Genomic DNA, 22,228 nt, shown 5'->3' with positions numbered 1-22,228 from the left:
AACATAAACTGTTGGAAATGTACAGTTGAATTAGGGTTAAACCAGAGATATTAGCCTTCCTTTCTCTTTCAGATACTGATCCACCTACTGTTTGTTTTCCCCAGATTTCCAATTTGAACAGTTTTCTCTACCTCAAAACCACAGATACTTCGAAGAGATTACAAAGCAGGAATCAAACAAATGGGTCTACAACCATCATCTGAGCTAGTCTAGTTAGATTCTTGCTTTGCTTTAATTCCCAGGTATCCAGTGCTGTCATAAACATTCATATAGATCTTTAACATATTGCAATGGTTTTAATTTTATAGGAGGTTTTAGTTCTGTTTCTTTCTAACAATCATCTGTCACTGTTTTCCATGTCACTGTGTTATGATATTCACAATTCAGTATTAAAGATTGCTGTTCTTATTGCAAGCTTAGAGCAAAATAGTTAGCAGTTGAGTAGTAAGAAATTCTATAGCTGGTATATTATATGAAAAGATGTATGACAAAGATCTGTTACTGTCTGTGACCAGAAGCTTACATAAACATTTTATTCTTATTCCATTTGTTCATGTTTTATATTATACACAGTAAACAGGTAAGACATGTAAAGATTCTTAGATTAAACACAAATGAAGTACCTTTAACATCCAGCAGCAGTTTAATTACCAGTGAATCTTAATGTCCATTAAACAAAAGTCTTATGACAATACTTCTAAACCACAATTTCTGGTAATTTATTACACAAATTATTGCCTGAATAACGCTTTAACTAAAGTTACACATCGCTTCTTCTGGCTCTTTGCAACCTTAGCCATTACCCCTGCTGTGTAAAACTGTGCATGAGTGCAACATCACAGTGCCTGGTCAGGGGTGAAGCATGGCACCAAAGTGGAAGCTTTGGAAGTGGGGCAGTCATTATGATGTAACTGACCTATATGAAACTGCTACCACAGTTCAGATATATTGTCAGGTTCCAGCCTCTAGCTGTTGTCTGATAGCCCTAAATACTTGACAAACTGAGGGCCTTTCACTTTCCGTTCAAATTGCCTCATCTCCCTGTCAGAGCGCCATGGGGGACTCCATTAGTTTTCCAACTCCTTTCCCCCCACTGACAGTCGTTTAGTTGGCTTCTTGTTGTGAAGGCTGTCCATGTCAAATTATCCAGGCCCCTATTGTCCTTATTGCCACTAGAGAAGCCATCATGAGTAATGCTATGGGTCCCTCAGTTGTCACCATTTGTCAGAGGGGAAAGGAGTGTGGTTACATACAGCTGACAGGTAATTTCAATGTCTAAAATTACCCCAATTACTCTTGTCATAAACAATTCGATAAATGCATGCCAATAAAAACAGATAAATACACCGAGGTCTTTTTGTATTAATGACTACAGTAATGAGTAAATCATTGATATGATGCTCCTTCTCTTCTAACTATGCTCAGCTGTGTGCTGGCAGTTGGTACCTGGTCAGCACAAATTGTGCCTTCTACTTTCATTATCCCATCAGTGAAAGAGAATTTGAAAGGCCGTGACAAAATTAATTTAAGGGGAAAAAAATTGGAGTGCCTAAAGCAGGTGTTAAAATAAAGATTTTCATTTGCCAGTTCAGTACTATGCAGAGATGAAAAGAAAACTATGACTGCTGCTGGTGAATTTCACAGATGTCAGAAAGATAAGGTCTCTCTGCTAGTATTTCTTTGTTATATTCAAATACGAGAGAAGAAAAAAAGCTAGCACGTTAACATTATTGGCTATAAAACAGCCATTAACACTTTGTATTTTTTGATAAAGCCACATAAACAATGCACCGTCATTAAAGCTTACAAAAATAATATAATTACATCACTGCCATTCCTCAACACAACCCATTCTCAGGTAATAAGTCTGAAAAAAATGAATGCGAGCACTATTATAGCTGGAATTAAATCAAAGTTGGATTTTTTAAAAACCCTCTCTATTTGCTGCTGTTTGACTTTTAGTCACGATCACCAGTACCAATTGCACCCTGTCTCTTTGCTGACCGCAGTATGAAGTGATGGCTGAAAAACCCATCCGAGGGAAGTTGTTACAGGAAATTGCTCTTGGCAACTATTTGTTCAAGAACCAGAATTATATATTTTTTTTAAAACTAACACTGGGAACAGAGTGGAAAACAGGACAGGTTTCCTTAATGAGTAATCTATTTTGGTGCATTCCTGCCTGGACATGACAGTTAACCGAGAGCCCTGAAAAACTTGTAATTACCAGTGTTACAGGGCAATTAATGCATATTACACTGCACTACTCATGGCAGCAACTGTCATTTTCTCAATAAAAATGAATAGTCTTCAGCTAAAGGTGACATTAATTGGTCCTTTAATGAGTATGCAGCAAAGCCAAAGCCAAATATGAACAAAACAGCAATTCAATGAGCGACTTCTGGCACTAGAAAATTGCAATAAATGAGACTAATTGCTGTTTAGAAAAAAAAACTTTAAAAAGCTATTAAATGCAAGATTTGAATGCTGAAGTCTAAAGAGATGGTTATGATGTTAATCCTGGGTTCTCCAAGCAGACAAAAATATTCAGCGAATTCCAAGCTTCTGACAGCAGGAGATGTTCCACAAATCATGTATGCACACCATATCCATCAAAAGCTATATTCCTGCTTTTATCAGTTTTCAGAATACTTTGGCAATTGCAGAAATCATTGCTCAGTTTCTGGGCTGTCATCTATGTAAATGTGAATACTGACAATATTTCAGCAAAAAAAGCCTTGCTTCAAAAGGGGCAAGAAAGTACTAATATAGATCATAGTGAACTGCATTAGCATTGCAGAATGCACACAGTAATATAAAGGCACAGTAAAGCTCAAAGACCTAACACTTAATGTTTTGCCAATGGGGAGTTAGGAAAAGTTGTTAGTGACAGCTCATTTGATTAGGTTAACCAAAGTAAAAATTACATTTCTGAAGAACTCTTCATTAGTCTTTAAAAAGGGGGATGTATTGTCCATACATCACAAATATTTAAGGCATGGGGGGGGGGGGTGGAAATTAGGTATCGCCCCGTTTGGGGCGCAAAGTTCAGCGCCTGGCGCTAATTATCGCCGCCGACTGCAAACTTGGCTTCTATTGCCCCTGGAGGTGATTGGAGCACTAAATCAGGCGCTACACACCTCTCTTAAGGCGCTAACGCCGAGGAGTGAGGCGCTACCTCAGAGCGTTGGCGAAGCTCATGTGATGTCAGTCAGCAATGGAACACAGACACACTGGCACGGCCAGGTCTTAAAGGGGAGGGTCGATCTTGCTCTCCATCCACACCTTGCTCATTGCAGCCTTGAATCTCGGCCTGGAGAGACCTGTACATCAAAGCTGCTGGAAAGAACAATGGAGGCCCAGATCAAAGCTGCTGGAAAGAACAATGGAGGCCCAGGGAAAGAGCTCAGAGTGCAGCCTCCATAGTCTCTTCTAAATCGATGCAAGGTCAAATCAAAATGAACCTGCAAAGTGCTGCTCAGTACCCAAAACTCCTTCACACAGCGTTGAATCTTTCCAGAAGTCTCTCTCTCTCAGAATGAGTGGTGCAAAAATGTCGTCAACAAAAAAAGGCAGGAAGCGATCGCCTTTAAATAGCGCCCCCCCCCAGTCCCTTCCCGACTGCAAAACGCTCCCCTCAACCTGTCGTTGCTAGCGGCAGGCGGTAAGGCAGGGGGCGGCACTCAATATCCGGCCCGTGGCGTTGGACGCTCTTCTGACATCACGATCTGCGGGCGCAGGAGATCGTGACAGTAGTGTTTAGTGCCGCCGTAAAATGTCTGGTCAATTTCGCGAGCGACGCAAACATCGACTCACTCGGGCGCTAGTTGCTTTGCGCCCCGTTAGCGGAGGCACAAAGCAACTGAATTTTCCCCCCTAAAGATTTTCCCAGTCAAACTGCTGTTACTACAATGCTAATCACTTTTGTAATTTCACAAGAGAAACTTTTAAACGGGTTTTCCTCTCTGTTTCCTATTGATTTTTATTATTACTAAATAATGCAAACACTTCTTTCTAAGTCAAAATTCAGTATTTTAAACAGTATTTATAATTTCATGTTTAAAGTTCAAGAAATTAAGATATAGTCAGTTGGCATGCACTATTAACTGTTTTCATTCAATATTAAAAAAAAATCAGAAATTATTCAGTGTGCTGTTATTTAATGTTTGAAGTGTAACATGGACTGGTGTAGTTTGCCTATTCCTGGAATCAAACATTGCATTTCTATTACTTTAGCCTACTTTCATGATAAATGTGCATAATGAGTCACTAACTCAGGATTCCTTGACCCTCAACAAGCTTAAGTATGCTTGTAGCAACAGTACTTAACAGAACAAAATGAAACCTAAACCTTTGAAATGTCATATTACAAGGAATAATTTTGTTCTCATTTAATGATTCTTTTGACATTTTGTGTAGATAATCTTAACATTTCAATGATTCCATGCTACCAGCACACAAACACATTTTCTTGGTTTGATTTAGACAGTAGGTTACATCCAAAAAAATTAACATAAACTATTAAGTTTTCTCTTTAAAAAGTAATGGTAGTAATAACCCACGGTTTTCAGTGAACTTTCAATTGAAAGAAATAATGATGCATAAGTATAAATCTTCATACAAAAGAACTGTTAACATGCTTCTAGTAGCAACTGTCTCTAGGCAAATATAGAAAATCACACACAGAAAATACAAATGTACCCCCTGCCCTAATTAGTGTCCTAATGGGCCTTCGCCGACATCTCATATCTTTCACCTCGAGGGCAGGGAGGTTTGCTGCACACTTCTAGATGGTGAGTACCATGTTTCTGCTGCATGTTGAACACAAGTCATGTTTTGTTCATGGACAGGCAGACTATGCGAGGGTTCCTTCGCCTCAGTTTCTGCTTCACTACCTCTATCCATATCACTTTATAGGCTAGTTGATAACTAGGGTAAGTGATTTGTTATCATTCAGATCTGCTCAGAAACAAGTATCTTCATGACCTCTGGGATTTTTTGTGCAAGATTGCAGTATTTGGGTAGCAAATTGTACTATATGCAGTAAGAGTAGGATGTGTTGCATCATACAAAATCACTTGTCCTATTGATAGATGATGAAACCTTTCAGAAGTGTGGCTCTCTAATTCTATCTGGAATGCAAAGTATAGGACTGTGGACAAAGTATCAGACTATCTGGCTGAATAAGTACCACAGCACTACTGCAAGAAAATCTACTAGTCCAAATCTAATTCCATCATAAATTAAGTCAAAAAAAACTAAGAATTAACTAAAGAAACTTATATGAATACAATTTAAAACTGATAGATTGAAATAGAACCTTTAAATTTAGCTTAAAGAAAATCATGTGTAGATCTCTGCACATTGACACATTGGTTTTTATATCCTCTTGTCAAACCTCTGCAGTTTTATTTGTAGTGATACATGAATGAGAAGGTTGGAGGTTAAAGTTGATATTCGGGCCAACAGGAAAGCAGACAAACCAGATTCAGGAGGTTACAATGATTAGTACATTAAGACTTGAACGCAACCGTTACTATGAAAGTCCGCATTTTGGGCAGAAGGCAATTTACAATACGATACTGAATGATCCAATCGAAAGTTGCAATTAGCTGACCTCTTGTTTCAACAAAGTCAGCCGTTTAACCTTCTGAGCACTAAGACATTTTCATGCTTTTATTTAATATGACAACTTCTTGACAAGGTAATGAAACAAAACTAGTTGAAGAGGGATATAGTAAAATATCTGTTCTTTTGTTTATGCCGTTTAATCATGCTTGATGGGTGTGTTGCTGTTCAACAGAATCCCCTGTGCTTTATTAGATATAAAGTTATTTCACTAAAACAAGATTGAACTGCTTAAAAATTAAAACAAATTTGCTAAAAATCTTTGTTAAAAAGACATGGCAATCCTTTTTTTTTTATTGGCAGTACGCCACCTTCAGTAAAAGGAGTTAGTTATAAAAAGAGGACTGTCTCGCAAGACCTTGCAGTTTGTGTACTTCACCACGACAACAAACTGGCCGGTGTAATTGATTGCTGTGCACTGAGGTGAAGGCAAACAGTGCTAACAAACCTACACAGGAAAGGACAAGGTTGTGGAAGGGACATCGGGCTCTAAAACAAGAATAAGTCAGGGTTATTTATAAACAACAGACTGCGCTGTCTACAAGCTTGCCAACAGCAATACCATTCAAACCACACCAAAGCAGTTGCCTATCAATTAGTCTGCCTTGAAGGTGCTCCATAGCTAAGAGCAATAAAGAAAAAAAGCACATCTTTGACTTTTTATTGAATTATTTATAAGAAATAAAAACAAAAGGTGTTGCAGATCAGATTTCTATCATTATGGACTGCAATAGTAGGAAATGGGGCTACTGTGGTACCGTTTGCAGAACCTTAATTCCATACCTATTCTGCGAGATATTATTCCTTTAACAGGATTTTGGACAAAGTTCAATATAAAGGCATTCCTGGGCTTATCTACAGAACAGAGCATGGATTAAACTTTAATTAAATATATTTTACTGTAAAGCCTTCAAAGACCCAAAATGGAGCATCGCATTATATTACTCCTGGCAGTTCTTTGAATCACGCATGAATGCTCATTTTTAACCTTCAGTGTACCATTGAAGGATCATCTGCTGAGAGACTTGCACTTTCTCTCTCCCATTGCCCTGTAATTAAGGCTTTTAATGCATTTCACTGTCACTTACTACAAAGCTAACTGTGTGTGTGTACATAAAATGAACCACTTAAGAGTTTTACTTGAGAAATCTTTTAAATGTGTTAGAATACCATTTCTTTCGTCCAAAAAAATCCAAGGCTATTTAAAATGAAAAGCAGGTGGGTGAGAATTGTCCCTGGAGTTAAAATACAAGATTTTATTTTGACTATCCAATAACTTATAAACCAAAACTAATTTAACAGTGTAATAAAAGTAGCTACTTTTGCTACTGACTCCTAACAACCTTTTAATGTTTATTTTGTGTTTATTTCAAATATATCAAGACTTCAAATAGATAAAGTACACTCAAGTCATTTTTTTTTTACTATTTCTGAATAATCAGAGGTGTTACCTGTTTTATTTTTAAAATTGGTATTAAAATTACAATTTTTGAATCTACAATTATGCTTACCAACCCAAAAAAGGCAGGATTGTATTGTCTGAAGCAAAATATTTTTTTAAATTAAGATTGATTATATTACATCTCAGAACTCAAGTGTGGGCTTGGGTAAAAGTTCATTTAGTTGAATTTTTCCAAAACAAAACATTGATTTGTGCAGATTCTGACAGACAGACCAGTTTATTTGGCTTGGCTTGACTAATTAACTACACCGCTTATCTGTAAGATGAGTTCCCTTGAAAACAATCTTTGCAACAATTAATTAATTAAGAGAGCAGTTTATTTTTGTGCCAAGTTTTACTTTTTTTTTGGATAAAATCTGTAGTGCATTAACTCTTTGGCAGGAGCATTTCTGTACCAACATGAAAAATGTAAAAATTTTAATTTATATGATTATAATAAATCAAGCAAAGTTCTTTAGTTCTTTCCATGTCTACAATTCTACTATATAAATCTGCTGTAAAATGTTTAATAGATAATTTTTGTAGATGCTAACGTACGTGTAGTCTAAAAACTGAAAAGATTTTCAGTTCACAAAGGGATCGCAGTCAGTCAGTTAAATAATACTGAAAGCACATGCAGTACAATCTAAAATCAGTCACAAGATCTTCAGCTTCACCATCAAATTCTTTGTATAGTATGTGGAAGGTAGGATGAGGGCTTGTATATATTTATGCTCCAGCAACAGTGACAACTAATATTCCACAATTCTTTATATTTGGTTAATATGTTGACATCGGTCAGACATTACCCAGCAAATTATTTAGATTCAACACAATAAAGATTTAAGCAACTAATCATAGATGGTTTAAGTCAATGGACATCATCACCAAATGTACCAAGAAAATATAAATATTTCACTGCAGTTCAAAATATTCAATCTTCAATCCCCTCAAAATAGTGAGGCATTAAAACTTTCCCAGAAGCACAAGTATTGCAGGACACACACTTTATTTTTTACTTTTTTTTTTAAACCACCATATATATTTTTTTCAAATTGCGCTGCTTTTTTCATCTGGGTAAAATTCAATTCATAACCCATCCAGATAGCAAAGTCGTACTACAGTAGTCACTTCCAGACAGAATCCAGCAACAATTATAAACACTGTTGATCACTTCATCAAATGAGAACTGGAAAGTCACCACTGAACAAACAGAACACTATGCAGCAAACATCATAAATTTCTAAAAACTGACAAAAAACATTGTAAATTAATTCTTCAGTTACCAGAATGAAAAACGAATCATGTAATTTGCACTTTTTTCTTGTGGTGAGAAACAATGATGCACGGATTCACGTGTGCGGGGATTTGCTGCCTAACTAAAGTAAAACAAGAATTTCACAGCTATACTCAGTAACATTCTAGTTAGATACATGGTCCGAATTGCCTGATTTTGACATGCATTTTACTGAAAGTGTCCTGCTATTCTGTTTCTTTCCCCAATACTGTTACATTCAAAACCAGTTTGAAATCTAAATGCTGCCTCAGAATACTGAATAAGATATAAAAGACTTCTTGATTTGTAGAATATCTATAATAAGCATCCATGCAGAGAAAAGCAAAATAATCTTAGGATCAGCCCTATAAACTGTTATCCTTCGCTCCACCTTCAATATCTATTCATCATTGTAAGAAAAAATTGCTGATGGTGGATAGCAATAATTTTCATCAGGGCTTTAGCAATAATTTTAATAATGCATACATTTGACACCTCTGAGAAATATCTATTATTCCCAATGGAAGCTATACTACACAAAGTGTTGATGTGAAGGAATTGCATGCATTGTGTGGTGCTTTACTTCAGCTATTTTTTGGATGGTGTACCTGGAGAATGTACCGTAAAGGGAAGTACACAATCCTCCCAAAAGATTAATGAAGATGTTTATGCTTTGTTTTGCTTTCAGCCATAATCAATGACCTACCATGGAGCTGAGACAAATTGCAATTAAAATGTTCTGAAGAAAATAACAACTCTTCATTTTTTGTTTGGATTGGATTGGGAGTAGGAGACTAATGGAATCCTCTGGCCAAGTGGCCATTCTTCATGCTTCAGCCTAGAGAACGAGGGGGAGAAACTGGCTTTGGCCCATTATTGTGCTCAAAATTGGCAGCCGTATCCGATCACCTGGCAGCAGGGAACACGCCAAATTGGTTCCCCGCTTCATTTGCTTAGAATAGGGAAGTTGCTAGCGTTACTCATGCTGTTCACTGGCAGCTTGTCTAATATGGGGGGGGGGGGGGGGGTGGAGAAACGGGGAAATCTTGGGCGCCCCCGACACCATTTAAAGGCAGTCTGCAGCTCCTAAAGGAGGTGCACCGTGGCTGCAATCAGCTACAATTAGAGAACTGTATACAGTATATGGCAGGCAGCAGAGAAGCTGGAAGGGCACTGCTTTGGAGGTGTTGATAGAGGTCGGCAAGAGGAAAGATGTCCTCTTTCCAGCCAGCAGGAGGAAGATATACAGGTGAAATGCCCGGCATCAGTGAGTAGAGCAGGTCAGTGCCTAAAGCATTTCACCAAGGACATGGCTGCAATCCAGGAAAAAGTTTACTGACCTGATGAGGGCTGCTAAGTTAACACTAACTCGTACATCTCATTCTTTCTGCTTAGTCCTGCACTACCTGTAGCCCTGCACTACCTGTAGCCCTAACCCTTCCCTCTCCTGCTTTTCATCACTCACCTCTAATTACTGAGCACGCTTTACTCCACCTCATTCTGCTGCCACTGCAACACTTGGCACCTGCGACTGTCCTCAATATTACTTACCTTACACTTACACCTGTACCATCTTTCACACACACCTCACATAATTTGTTCCTGACATGCACATCCTCAAAACAGCTCATTCGATTACCAAACCGCCTTCTTTCTTGCAGGACATACTGGCACGCAATACGAGGAAGGAGGCAAAGACAGGAGGGTGATTGTCTATCCACGTACAGTCATAGCCTTATGAGAGTGCCAATGGCACCATGGGGAAGGCATATGCTATCCACTTTCAGAATGACACAACGCCGTCTCCCCCTCCAGCCTCCCAACCAGTGCCCTTGTTGGTTCCAGGCAGCTAGTTGAGCTCTGGTGGAGGCGTGGCTCATGTTGTAGCACTCCTCAGTGTCTGTCCCCAGGTTCCTGATTGGAGTCATGAGCCAGGTAGTGAGGAGATACCCCTTGTCCCTAAACAGTCAAGGGACACCCCTTGTTCTCAAACAGTCAGCCTCTGACCCAATGATCTGGGTGGAAGAGGGGGGTATTGAGGACTGCCGCAGGATAAAGGCATCATGACTACTGCCAGGAAACTGGGCAGACATGCATAATGCGATGCCGGTTGTCGCACACGAACTGGACATTGGGGAGTGGAATCCCTTCCTATTCACATAGGTCCTTCACATGGAGAATGCAAGGCAATGTGCAAGCCATCTCATGCCTTGCACTCGTGGGAAGCTTCCACACTGTGGCAATTTGTACTCTCACATCTCTGTATGTGCAACTTCAATTTTGCTTCTGCAGCACCAAACTCATCTAAAGGAGTCTCTTCTTGCCAGAACCTTGCTGCAATATAAATGTTGCCTTTCTTCAAGCCACTGGCAGGCTGAACAGCTTATTCCAACCATTTAGGCTAATACCATATTCTCATTCACTGATCTTCATACCTCCTCCAAATATTGGTGAAGGTCAGTTAGACTAAAAATGAAGTTGTGAAGTGCAGCTTTCACGTGACTGACATGTGCAGTTGTTTGAATATTATTCCATTGTGAAATCCAGCCTTAAATATAAATGGGGCAGATTTACAGCGCAAACAGCCTTAAGCAATATTACAGACTGCTTTTTAAAACATTTTTTCATATAAATGAAGTATTAGATAGATGCACATTAACTCAATTGGTACCATCACTGCAATATCACAATGAGGGGGTGACCAAAAAGATTGGTTAAAGATGTGGGTTTTAAGGAAGGCCTTAAAGTAAAAGAGGTGGCGAAGCAGAATAACTTAGGAAGGGAATTCCGGAGTGTGTGGCCTAGACGGCTGAAGGCATGGCCACCAATTGTGTGGTGATGGGAAGGAGGGATGCACAAAAGGCCAGATCCAGAGGAAGAGAGAACTGAATGGGAGAGGAGTTGTATGCAATGTTCCCTGTAAGCTCCAGGGATCCCGCCCAGCCGGCTTTTAAACAGAAAAGCCATGCATGCGCGGTATTTTGAATGGGCTGCACCGCCCCTTAAAGGGGCAGCGTGGCCCAAAAAAAAATTACAGGGAAAATTGGTTTTATCACTGGAAGAATTTAGAGACAGGGAGGGGCAAGGCCATAAAGGGATTAAAGGTGAGGATGGAAATTTTAAATTTGAAGCGTTGGGGGACTGGCAGCAATGTAGGTCAGCAAGGTCATAGGTGCTGGATGAGTGGGACATGGTGTGGGATAGACTTCGGTGCAGAATTTTGGATGAGCTGAAGTCTACGAAAACTGGAGAATCAGATGCCAGCCAGAAGAGCACTAGAACAGTCAAATCTGGAGGCAGCAAAGCCATCGGGGCAGAGACAGGCGATGGAAAAGATATGGGATTGAAAGCTCAGCTCGGGGACCAATAGGATACCAAGATTGCAAACAGTCTGGATCAACCGGAGACAATGACAAGGACAGGGAAGGAATCCATGGTGAGGGTACAGAGTTTGTGGATGGGTATAAAGATGATGGCTTTAGTCTTCCCAATGTTTAACTGGAGTAAACTGTGACTTAGCCAAGATTGGATATCGGACAAGCAGTCTGATGACACAGAGGCAGTGGAGGGGTCGAGAGTGTTAGTGGAGAGGTAAAGCTAGATGCCATCAGCGTACATGTGGAAGCTGACTTCCTGTCTATGGATGATATCACCAAAATAAAGCATGTAGATGAGGATGAGGCCAAGGAAACATACCTTGGGGGGACTCTGGCGCTAACAGTGTGGGAGCAGGAAGGGAAGACGTTGCTGGAGATGCTCTGGCTGGGATTTGTAGATAAGAGTGCAACCAAGTGAAGGCAATCCCGCTGAGCTGAACAACGCAGGAAAGGCATTAGAGAAGGATGATGTGATCAACTGTGTCAAAGGCTGCAGAGAGGTTGAGGATGGATAATGCACCACTTTGGTTAGGGCCATTTCAGTGCTGTGGCAGGGACAGAAAACTGATGGTGAGATGCAAACATGTAGTTGCAGGAAAGATAAGTGTGGATTTGTGAGGTGACAACACATTTAAGAACTTTGGAGAGGAAAGAAATGGGACTTGGATTAATTTAGTGGGCTTGGGTAATTTTATTGACTGAATGATATGTTAATACAATGCACAGTGTATGAAAATAAGAATAGTCTGTCATGGTAGATGAATCATGTTAGTTGGTGTGCAGTTTCTAAAGTGAAGTCACCTATACAGGTAATATTTTGATGTGATGAAATAAGATGGTTTGGAAGTGTGGCAGAATCCAATTGGTTATATGACGCAGTGAGGTGATGCAATATTTTTAATTCTGTGACCAGATTCAATTAGCTAAATAGAGGATTCTACTTAGACCAAGGTAGGCCAATTCTTTATTGTGATTGTCTTATTGTTAAATTACATAGTAACAGTCAATTTTAACCTTTGATGACTGCAGAAACATTTATGCACCAAAATCAAAAATATAACAATGGATTTGAGTTTGTTCAAACAGCACCAGGGAAGATTTCTATTGTGCACTGTGTGTAAACATGTTTATGAAAGAACATATTTCCAACTTTTCCACACATACCTCACTGGTGGAACTCTTCTCAAGGATTTTAACGTCATTTTATGGTTTTGTTCACTATTTTGCTTCTATCATATAGTAATCATATGGAAACTATTAGATTTTTTTATTGATCTGATATTTTGGATGCTGAAAAGGTTTTTCAGTTTTTGAAGAGTTAACATTAAAGCTTACTTAAAATGGTTCTGAATTTGCAGGCATTTAATTTAAAATAGTTAAGTTCACCATATGCCAAGCGACAGAAATTCCTACATTTGTGTGCACTAGATAAGAGTAAAACAATCTTTTTGGTACTTCATAACTGCAAACATTTCTCAAAGCAAAGTGTTCTAATCTTTACATTTGTGTTATTTAGAAATAGAACACAAAGAAATGTCTTGACATTTGAACAGATTTTTGTTGGTCTGTCTGAATCACTTGGGTGTGGAAATCTTGATCCTGATTTGACTCTTGCAACACAAGACAGGCATATATACATATATATATATATATACACATATAAACTTAAGTTAAGGTAAAGGCTAGAACAGCAACCTCAACACTTGAGGGCAAGAAAAGATTACATTCTCAGGTTCAGGAAGTATATACACGCAAAAGATTTTGAAATTAGAAATTCTATCCTCATCATACTCCCCTTTTGTCCCTGAAACCAAAATTGTACATAAATGCCTATTTAATATTAAGTGTTCACATTTTTTGATTACAATAAATCAAATTTCTAATATCTACTTCTCTTGTGAACTGTCATATGGAAAGAAATGGAATACCCTAATTTCACATCAACACCTAATGCATTAATTAATGGCTAATTGGTCACTTTTTCTTCGTAAATAATTTTGGGCCAGATTATACATCTGACTTTTTAAAAATATAGACACACACTTTTATTCACACATTATTCTTGATGCAGTAGGTGCTTTTGATTTTCTGCTGTATTTACTAGATTGCACTGAATTTTAAAGATCTCATTAGCATAAATCCCAATATGTCCATATGAACTCTTAAGTAAATATATTCTGGTCCAAACAACATTATACCTTTAGTAAAACTCAATTACAAATACATGAAATATTTGCAAAGCACTATAATTTTCTTGAGAAAATCAAAATACCAAATAGCAAGGTAAACACTGACTGTTGGAATGATTTCTTATGAAAAAAATACATCTAGTAGCTTGTAGTTAATGCCATTAAATTAAATCAGAAACATTTAGAATTCATTTACATTTTTCAATAGCGATAGTCAATGATGCTTTAAATTCATCAATGATGGGCTGTTTAAAACTTTTAACTGTGAATGGCTTTAAATGAAACCATACGAAAATTGCCAGGGTAATATAATCTCTGTGAAAATTACCATTACCAAACAAGAACAATTTGAAATGAGAAGTAAGAAGGTTAATGCTGAACCATTTTGACAATTCCAAGTGGTCAATGATTATAACATACGACATTAGAAACCTTAACCTACCCACATATGAGTGATAAATGAGGCATTTTGTGCCATTACATTCCCATAAATCACTTCAGTCAACTGCTGACGGCTTTTATCAGATATAACCTTTTCAAGCTTCTATTTGACTGCTAACATTTTCAACTTTGACACATGTGCAGTTTACAAATTCCGCAGCTGATTAACTCTGGACAGCAGCTGACTGCTTCAAGGTGGTTAGAACTTCATATTCTCAAATGGCTCTAAACAGATATAAACACAACAGCGCTGCCAAACCCCGCTCTCTTCTAAATTCCTATCTACAGCCTTTAAAATCATTCAGCAAATTTACTTTTTGCAGTACATAGCAGCAGCCAGTCTTCATAATATTCAATATGTTGTGGAGATCCTGATCTTAGTCATGTGAATACTGTAAGTCTAGTACTTCAGATGGCATTAGTTTTGATAAGGTCTAACTAGACATCAAAACTTAGTAATGAAACCTGAGCGCAGACACAGACAAGAGACGTAGGAAGGTCAGCACAGACACTATTGCAACTGATAACCTTTTTATCATAGAAGCCGCATATTCAAAAATTGTTGCATAGGAAACATCTCCCTATAGCATCAGTCCTCAGATCTCTTTCCCTTGACATCTTTTGACGTGCAACCCATAAGGAATTCACAGGTTCTTTATTTGAATAAGAATGCAACATATCAAAGGAGCTGTGCAGTAATAATTTGACAATTGAGATGTAAATACTAGGATCTGAAGCATTGGTTCTTGGAAAAACGCATATTTATTACCTAAAACAAAGGAAGAAATTTTCAGGGCAACATCAAAGAGTACTGATAGATGATGACATAGTAATCTCAGGCCAGAGAAGGTAATCAAATGGTCACTGGACACGTTAATGTGCTCTGTTTGACAGTATGGAAAGGTACAATAGTAATAAAGAAAACAAGGTGATTATCTCATGAAAATCCATGGGATGTCTATTAATACACTTAAAATTCAGCTGCATGTGAGGACAATTTTTATGCAACTCTGATAGTTACTAAGATAGATAACTCAATTAGCAGAACATCTATCAAAATATTTGGATGTGAAAAAGGAAACAAAAAAAGATTGATGGCTGAGAAAGTTCACTGATTCCCTTGCCGTAATATTCATGCAATGGACCCGATAGCATTTTTGTGCTGTCTTCACAAGCAAAGCTTCATTACCCATCACTCCACCGATTTTTTTATTATTATTATTATTATTATTATGAGGTTACCATTTTGCCAAACTATTGTTTCAATGATGAATGCTGGTAGGGAACTGTGTTTGTAGCATTAAGAAAATGAAGTGCTCTTTTATACTGAGCAAACATCATCAACATTTCTAATTTACAGTTATTTGACAATTAAAAACAACCAATTAACCCCATCATGTAGAGTGATGGAAGGTTCTTCCTGATCGATACTAAAAAGGAGCACAGATAAACAAGAAAATGGTCTTCCAGTAATTCACTTATAAATGTTAGTAGTTTTATTTTACTCTCTAACTTTGCATTTTTATTTTGCAGCAGGTTACATTTATATTTGAAGCCACAAGCCCACCCTCATATTTCTTTATAGGATTCAGATATAGAAAAAAAAAGCAGAACATCTGCCACACAAAGTTCTTTCTGCAGCTCTTTATACATTACAATAAAAAGTAATTGTCTATTTTATTTTATATCTCATACTTAGATGTAAGAATGAGAATAATTTCTCAAAATGGATACGCTATGGTGGCTTATGAAATAGTACTTATTGTTTTTTCTTAAAAGTTCTTTTCCTAAGGGCACAGAATAAAATCGTTACTATTTGATGTCAGAAACATTTACATTGTATAATTGCTGTGCTGAGGTACAGCATTATTACATACAAATAAAACATTTAAAAATTTGTCATTAAGTACATTTCTAGTAATAGTGTTATGCATTACCAAATTTTAAGGGAACGGAGTTTGTGGCATGGACCGAAGACAATGGCTTCGGTCTTCCCAATATTTAGTTGGAGGAAATTTCTACTCATCCAGTACTGGATGCTGGACAAGCAGCATGACAAATCAGAGGCAGTGGAGGGGTAGAGAGGTGGTGGTGAGGTAGAGCTGGGTGTCGTCAGCGTATCTGTGGAACCTGAAGTTGGGTTTTCAGATGAGGTCACTGACAGGCAACAAGTAGATGAGAAATAGGAGGGGGCCAAGAACAGATCCTTGGAGGACTCAGGAGGTAATGATGCGGAAGCGGGAATAGAAGCCATTGCAGGTGATTCTCTGGCTACGACTAGATAGATAGGAATGGAAACAGGTTAGGGCAGGCCCACCCAAATGGACAACGGAGTAGAGGTGTTGGAGGAGGATGGTGTGGTCAACTGTGTTTAAAGCTGCAGACAGGTAGAGAAGGATGAGGAAAGATACTTTACCACGGTCACAGTCACATAGGATGTCATTTGTGACTTTGATGAGGGCTGTTTCAGTGCTGTGGCAGGGGCAGAAACTTGATTGGAGGGGTTCAAACATGGAGTTGCGGCAAAGGTGGATTTGGGAGGCAAAAACACGTTCAAGGACTTTGGAGAGGAAAGGGAGGTTGGAGATGGGGTAACTTAAAATACAATACTAATAGTAACATAAATAAAATAAGGGAGTAGTGCTCCTAGATTATAAACATTGTTCATGTGACCATTGTTCAAAGCTGGGATGGGAAGAGAGGAAGACAGCTTCATGACTCATTTCATGCATTTTAATAAGTTGATGGGCTCAAGGTTTAGTATAATAATGATTACTTGCAGTGGTTAGCCCAAAACTTTCAACAATATTGTAAACATAAGAATATTCATGCACACTTTAGCCTAAGGGTTCTAAATGTTAGAGCAAATATCTATCCAATCAAGAGAAAAGGATTGTCATCTTTTACTTCCAGAAGTTAACCTGACATCATGTCTATATGAAATGATGCAGTGTAGCAAGCCCCAAGGAGCAGTCTTTAACTGTTCCTGAAGAAATGTGATTTCAACAATGAAGAATGCATTCAAAATGTCAGATGTAAATGTCAATTAAAAATTACATATAGGTCTGAATCGTAAGGTCTGGAGGTTGACATTCTTTGACATAGCAGAGTGTCTGTGACCAGGCCTTTGGCAAACTCAACAGGATCTATGCTGTCAGCTCATATCGTACAGAAACTCAGACACTTGTCTAATCTGAATGAAAAATAACATGAAAATTGGAGCTGAAGCCTTGCAGTAATGCTGACGGAGGCTGAAGGCGCTTTCTGTACCACGTGACAGCTTCAACTAACGGGACTACATTATAAACAGCGAGGCCACAGCCAAATACTAGCAGAAGAGGAAAAGAAATAAAACCAAATAGACCAAATTCTTACTATAATAAATGCCGGAGAGAATAAACTTCACACCTTTTTTTGGATACATAAAGCATATTCTGCCTGGATAAGCAAGCTCAATATTTGAGACATCTCATATTTAAATGAATTAAATAAATGTACCAATATTATAATTACATTTCCCCACATCTAAACAGGCCAGAGTTAAAATAATAACATTTATAAAAGGTCCTCTGATCACAGAATTGAGCACTCTACATAATTCAATCGATTATTTCTTTGCTTTAACTGCCATTAACAGCATATTATTAATTATTTCAGTTTAGTACCGAATAAAGGAAACAGTTTCTGATTCATGACAACAGTTTTCCATATTCATTATTTTAATTATTAAACAAGCAACACATTTGCTTGCAAACCCCCTACAGATTTATTTTGAGAATGATATGAACTCTTGATACCTCACACCCCCTTTAGTTCACAGTAACACAATGCACCTCCTTTAACTGGACTTCAAGCCTACCCCAACAGACTACAGAAAAGCAAATATAAAATCTGTCTCGGACTTACGATAGGTGAGCATTTGAAATCTGTCCTTATTCCCGTGCTTTTGACTCAAAGAACTGGAGGAAAAGCTTAAGCAGAAATTAATACTATAATGACAAATAATAAGAATAACCTCATGGCCTCAGAATGTTTATCACATCATCCAACTATTTCCTGCTGCATAATTGCAGGCAACAGAAACATTCTTAAGAAAAGACATCCTTGAAATGTGTGTCTACACTTCTTCTAGTGCTGACTGAACATTTATCATGCATTCGCCAATTCCGATTGAAAATTAATAGTACTGCGATTGGTTTTTTCGCCCTGGCTGCCAATAATGTAGCCTTGGACTGACCTACAGTCCCATGGTGCTGTTCTAAGGTCAGACCCTGCCAGCATTACACCAGTGTGTCAAAATATGTCAACAAACCATCCGCACTACAGGAAGAAGAATGACCTTTCATTTCTTCATGTATGGAGTGCCGATAAAGCCAACAGAGGCTGGGTATGCATGAGCAGTTTTCCAACCAACTTGACACTCACAACTTTGAAGGTTTCCCCAGAGTATTTGCCAAACCACAAACGTAAAATACTGCTACTCCAACTTTCCATAAAGTTACCACATCTATATAGGGATGTCATAATCTAAATACCTTTCATTTGGCTATTTCGATCTGTGCCAACATAAAATAACACATCAAAAGCTGCCTTAATTAAGTTGGCTCCACTTCTACATATCTAACCATAGTATGCATTTTGTGCAAAAAGTTCCAATCTTTAGAGGTGCCACTTCTCACATTACCACAAAAGAAAATTTGTAGCGCATGTACTGTTAATTGTGCAATAAATGTATCCTGCCATTAACTCTGTGAAATTAAGGGTAACATACATTTTTTTGCTTTAGTGCCAAATATAATTTTAGAACTGTCTTAATACTAAAGCTGAAGAACTTTTTCAGTCTGCTGGAACAGCTCAAGATTCACAGCTTTTTTAAAAGGAAGGCTATCAATGAATATTAACTAAAAGCAAAACAAAGTTTAAAAAAAACCTAGTAGTCCTATTAAGACTCGGTAAGTGACTTTAGAGTGAACTGGAAAAAAAAGCATCTTTTCCACTGGGAACTGGCATGTAATCAAAACAGATTTCAACCCGTAACTAAATTGTTGTACTTAAATTTTAGAAATTGTATTACCATTCATGAGCCAGAATCTGTATAGTAATTTATAATATACCATGTACTCCACCAAACAACAACCCGAGAGCGTAATCCTATATATAAAAAACATGGCCGGGGGGGGGGGGCGGTGGGGAGAGGAGAAAGAGAGGAATTTATTCAAGGGACAAACACAAAATATCTAGGAATTTTATATAGAGCTGTTATAGTGGCATTACAGTGGAGCTAACTTAGATGTGTTGGTATAAGAAAATGTTACTTTTGAGCAAAATGATATACTGCTCAATAAAAATAATCAGTTCCATTTGTTGCAATATTACATACTGACAACCAGTATTAGGAGATGTCATCCTGCAGTTTAATGGTTTGGGACCATGATCATTTAAGACCAAGTTCCCTTCATATGAAAAAAAAATCTGGTCAAATAATTATGAGAATGGTGGCATCATGAATCATTTGTAAAAGTTATCAAAATAAAAAGAGTTTCCTACTACTTTGGTAATGTTTCTGATAGTAAACATTCTGTAAAGTCTTTCAGGTACTGATTTGCTGACATGGTGTTTTACTTGTTAGCAAACTTTTGCAAGATCTGTTAGGAAATCGTATATAAATATTATTTTCTAGCAAATCAAAAAGCTCCACTGTGCTTCCTGATATCATGAAAAGTTGTCAGATGATTCTTATATATAATACCTGTTTCAATCAGATCCAAAATTTGAATGACAGTTGGGATCGGAGGATGGCAGGAAAGTTACTTATTTTGGAGAGGGAGTGGAGGGAATAAGGAAAATATTGACCATCACTAGAAATGCATAAAGGAAATTATTTTAACAAATTACACTGTACCTATCCCAGAATCCTCTCCAAGATAAACTGTTTATGCAGCTCTGAGAACAATGTATCTTTTTGTAAACTTAAACTATTACATTTTTTAAAAAGCAATCCAGGACAACAGTATTTAACAAAAATCGTGAACTAGCAAGAATTACAAAAAGGCAACACTGAAGTACTAAATAAAAAGATCATTTCAAGTATGGAGAAGAAATTGTACAAGTTAATTATTGAAGATGTGTGATAGTTTGTCAATCTATGCAACAACCGTCATATTATTTTCCAACACTAAGGACTATAACAAGCTTCATTTATCAAATTAATTATTTTCCATATACCATAGGTAAAGTTTGTTGGAGAATTCAATAAGGACACTTGTCCCTGTACGAGTTTTTCTAGTCACAATGCTTTTCTCCCTCTTGCACATCCCATAACATAGTCATCTATTCTTTTTGGCCACATGCTGCAGACACTTAAGTGAAGAAGCAGATCATGATGGACATAAAAAGGTAGGGATGAAAAAGCCATCAGGCTCATTTCATCATCTAGGGTCACACTTAAGATCACCGTAGACCATTTTCCCAAATACCACATTGCCTGTATCCTTCCTTTTTCTGTGAATCAAAAATTTGACTGCTTTCCTTTTCAGTGCTTTATCAAGTTTGTGTTCACTATGCTGAACAGTAATCTGTTATAACTGGCGTACAGGTCACCTACTTGCAAATTTATGCCAGGTGGCATGAGACAGAATGCTCAAATGCAAAAGTTACCCACCCTCAAGATTTACAGATACCAAAAACATTTATGAAGATGCAAACTATGCACTAGATTTATGATAGCATCACCCGTAATTAGATTTAGTTTCTCCTGGTGGAAGACAAAAATACCCCTGCAACCATTCTGTGGATATTTTCAATTCTTGGGTCATGTCTTCCTCTAAAGGTTGCCCCATAACCAAAACACGTTGCGCTCCCACGGCCCCTCATCATAGTCCAATTATTCAAGAAGTATTCGCAAGTTCCTCCTGACCACCAGATTAAAGCAACATTGGCAGAGCTTGGGAGCAAACCCACCACTTTCTTGGCAGGTTATAATTATAATGAAACCAGAAAGAAGAAAATTGGAAGATAAAAAATGAGAGAGCAATAGCTTTTGTGTAGAAAACACAAAAAAACAAAATCACTATTGTTAAGTATGTGTATTGTATTGAACAATTAACACAAAGACTTAAACGTATAACTCAAACAGGTCTTTACTGGTTGGAGATAGGGACTATACGTAGGTCTTTACTTCATGCCCACAGGCGGGAACTGAGGGGAGATCAGTACCCACAGTACTATTTATACCCCTATGGCCAGGAGTGGTACTGCGTATCACTACGCCCAACAAGTAGTGCAGTCCTGTCCATAGGTTCAAAGTAGCACACATATTACATACACAACATTCCTCCCTTCCTAGCTTTACAGTCATCTCCCCATTTAACATAACGTAATAACATATATACATATATAACTTCAGGTTTACATAACAGAATAACATAGATACATAGATAACTTCATGTCAAAACAGATCACAGATTCAATCTCTACGAACAGTTGCAACATACGCTTAGTGGGAACAGTTTACAGGTTCAGTCTCTGTGGGAACAGTTCGTAAATTCAGTCTCTGATCTTAATTCGTTCCAGACAGCATCTTTTCGTAGTGTTCGGCCGGAGGTAGTAGAAGTAACAATATTTTAAACAATTATTATTTTCGGCCTCTTCTTTTTCTTTTCTGCCTTTTTACAACTCTTGTCGTTCCCATCTTCTCGGCGGACAGCTGTAATGCTACCAACTCTCTATGTTCTTTAGACCTTAAGTGCTTCCTCCGGATTTCAGCACTTTGGGAGTTTCCATCACAATTTGGGCATACCACATCCTCGTAGTATTCACTATCACTCAACAGGTCGAGAGGCCCTTCTACTTCTTCCTTACCCAACTGGACGCTATC

The 22,228-nt window shown here is 37.8% G+C and overlaps 1 protein-coding gene and 1 long non-coding RNA gene across 7 annotated transcripts in view; one reads left to right on the top strand and one right to left on the bottom strand.

Annotated features, from left to right (window-relative positions):
* Positions 1–541, top strand: part of LOC147109482 (uncharacterized) — an 88,246-nt gene extending 87,705 nt beyond the window's left edge. For both annotated transcript variants that reach the window (XR_015080295.1, XR_015080296.1), the window contains one exon: positions 105–541. This is a non-coding gene — a long non-coding RNA (uncharacterized LOC147109482). The remainder of the gene's footprint in view (positions 1–104) is intronic.
* The window catches only part of cdin1 (CDAN1 interacting nuclease 1), a 165,146-nt gene that overhangs the window by 32,679 nt on the left and 110,239 nt on the right, over positions 1–22,228 (bottom strand). The gene's annotated exons all lie outside the window — the stretch shown is intronic.

This window comes from Somniosus microcephalus, chromosome 12 (genome assembly GCF_052327205.1).
Source record: "Somniosus microcephalus isolate GS21.2 chromosome 12, FLI_Smic_1.0, whole genome shotgun sequence".
Classification (NCBI taxonomy): domain Eukaryota; kingdom Metazoa; phylum Chordata; class Chondrichthyes; order Squaliformes; family Somniosidae; genus Somniosus; species Somniosus microcephalus.
Note: the sequence above shows the minus strand (reverse complement) of the source record. Positions and strands in the feature narration are given on the sequence as shown.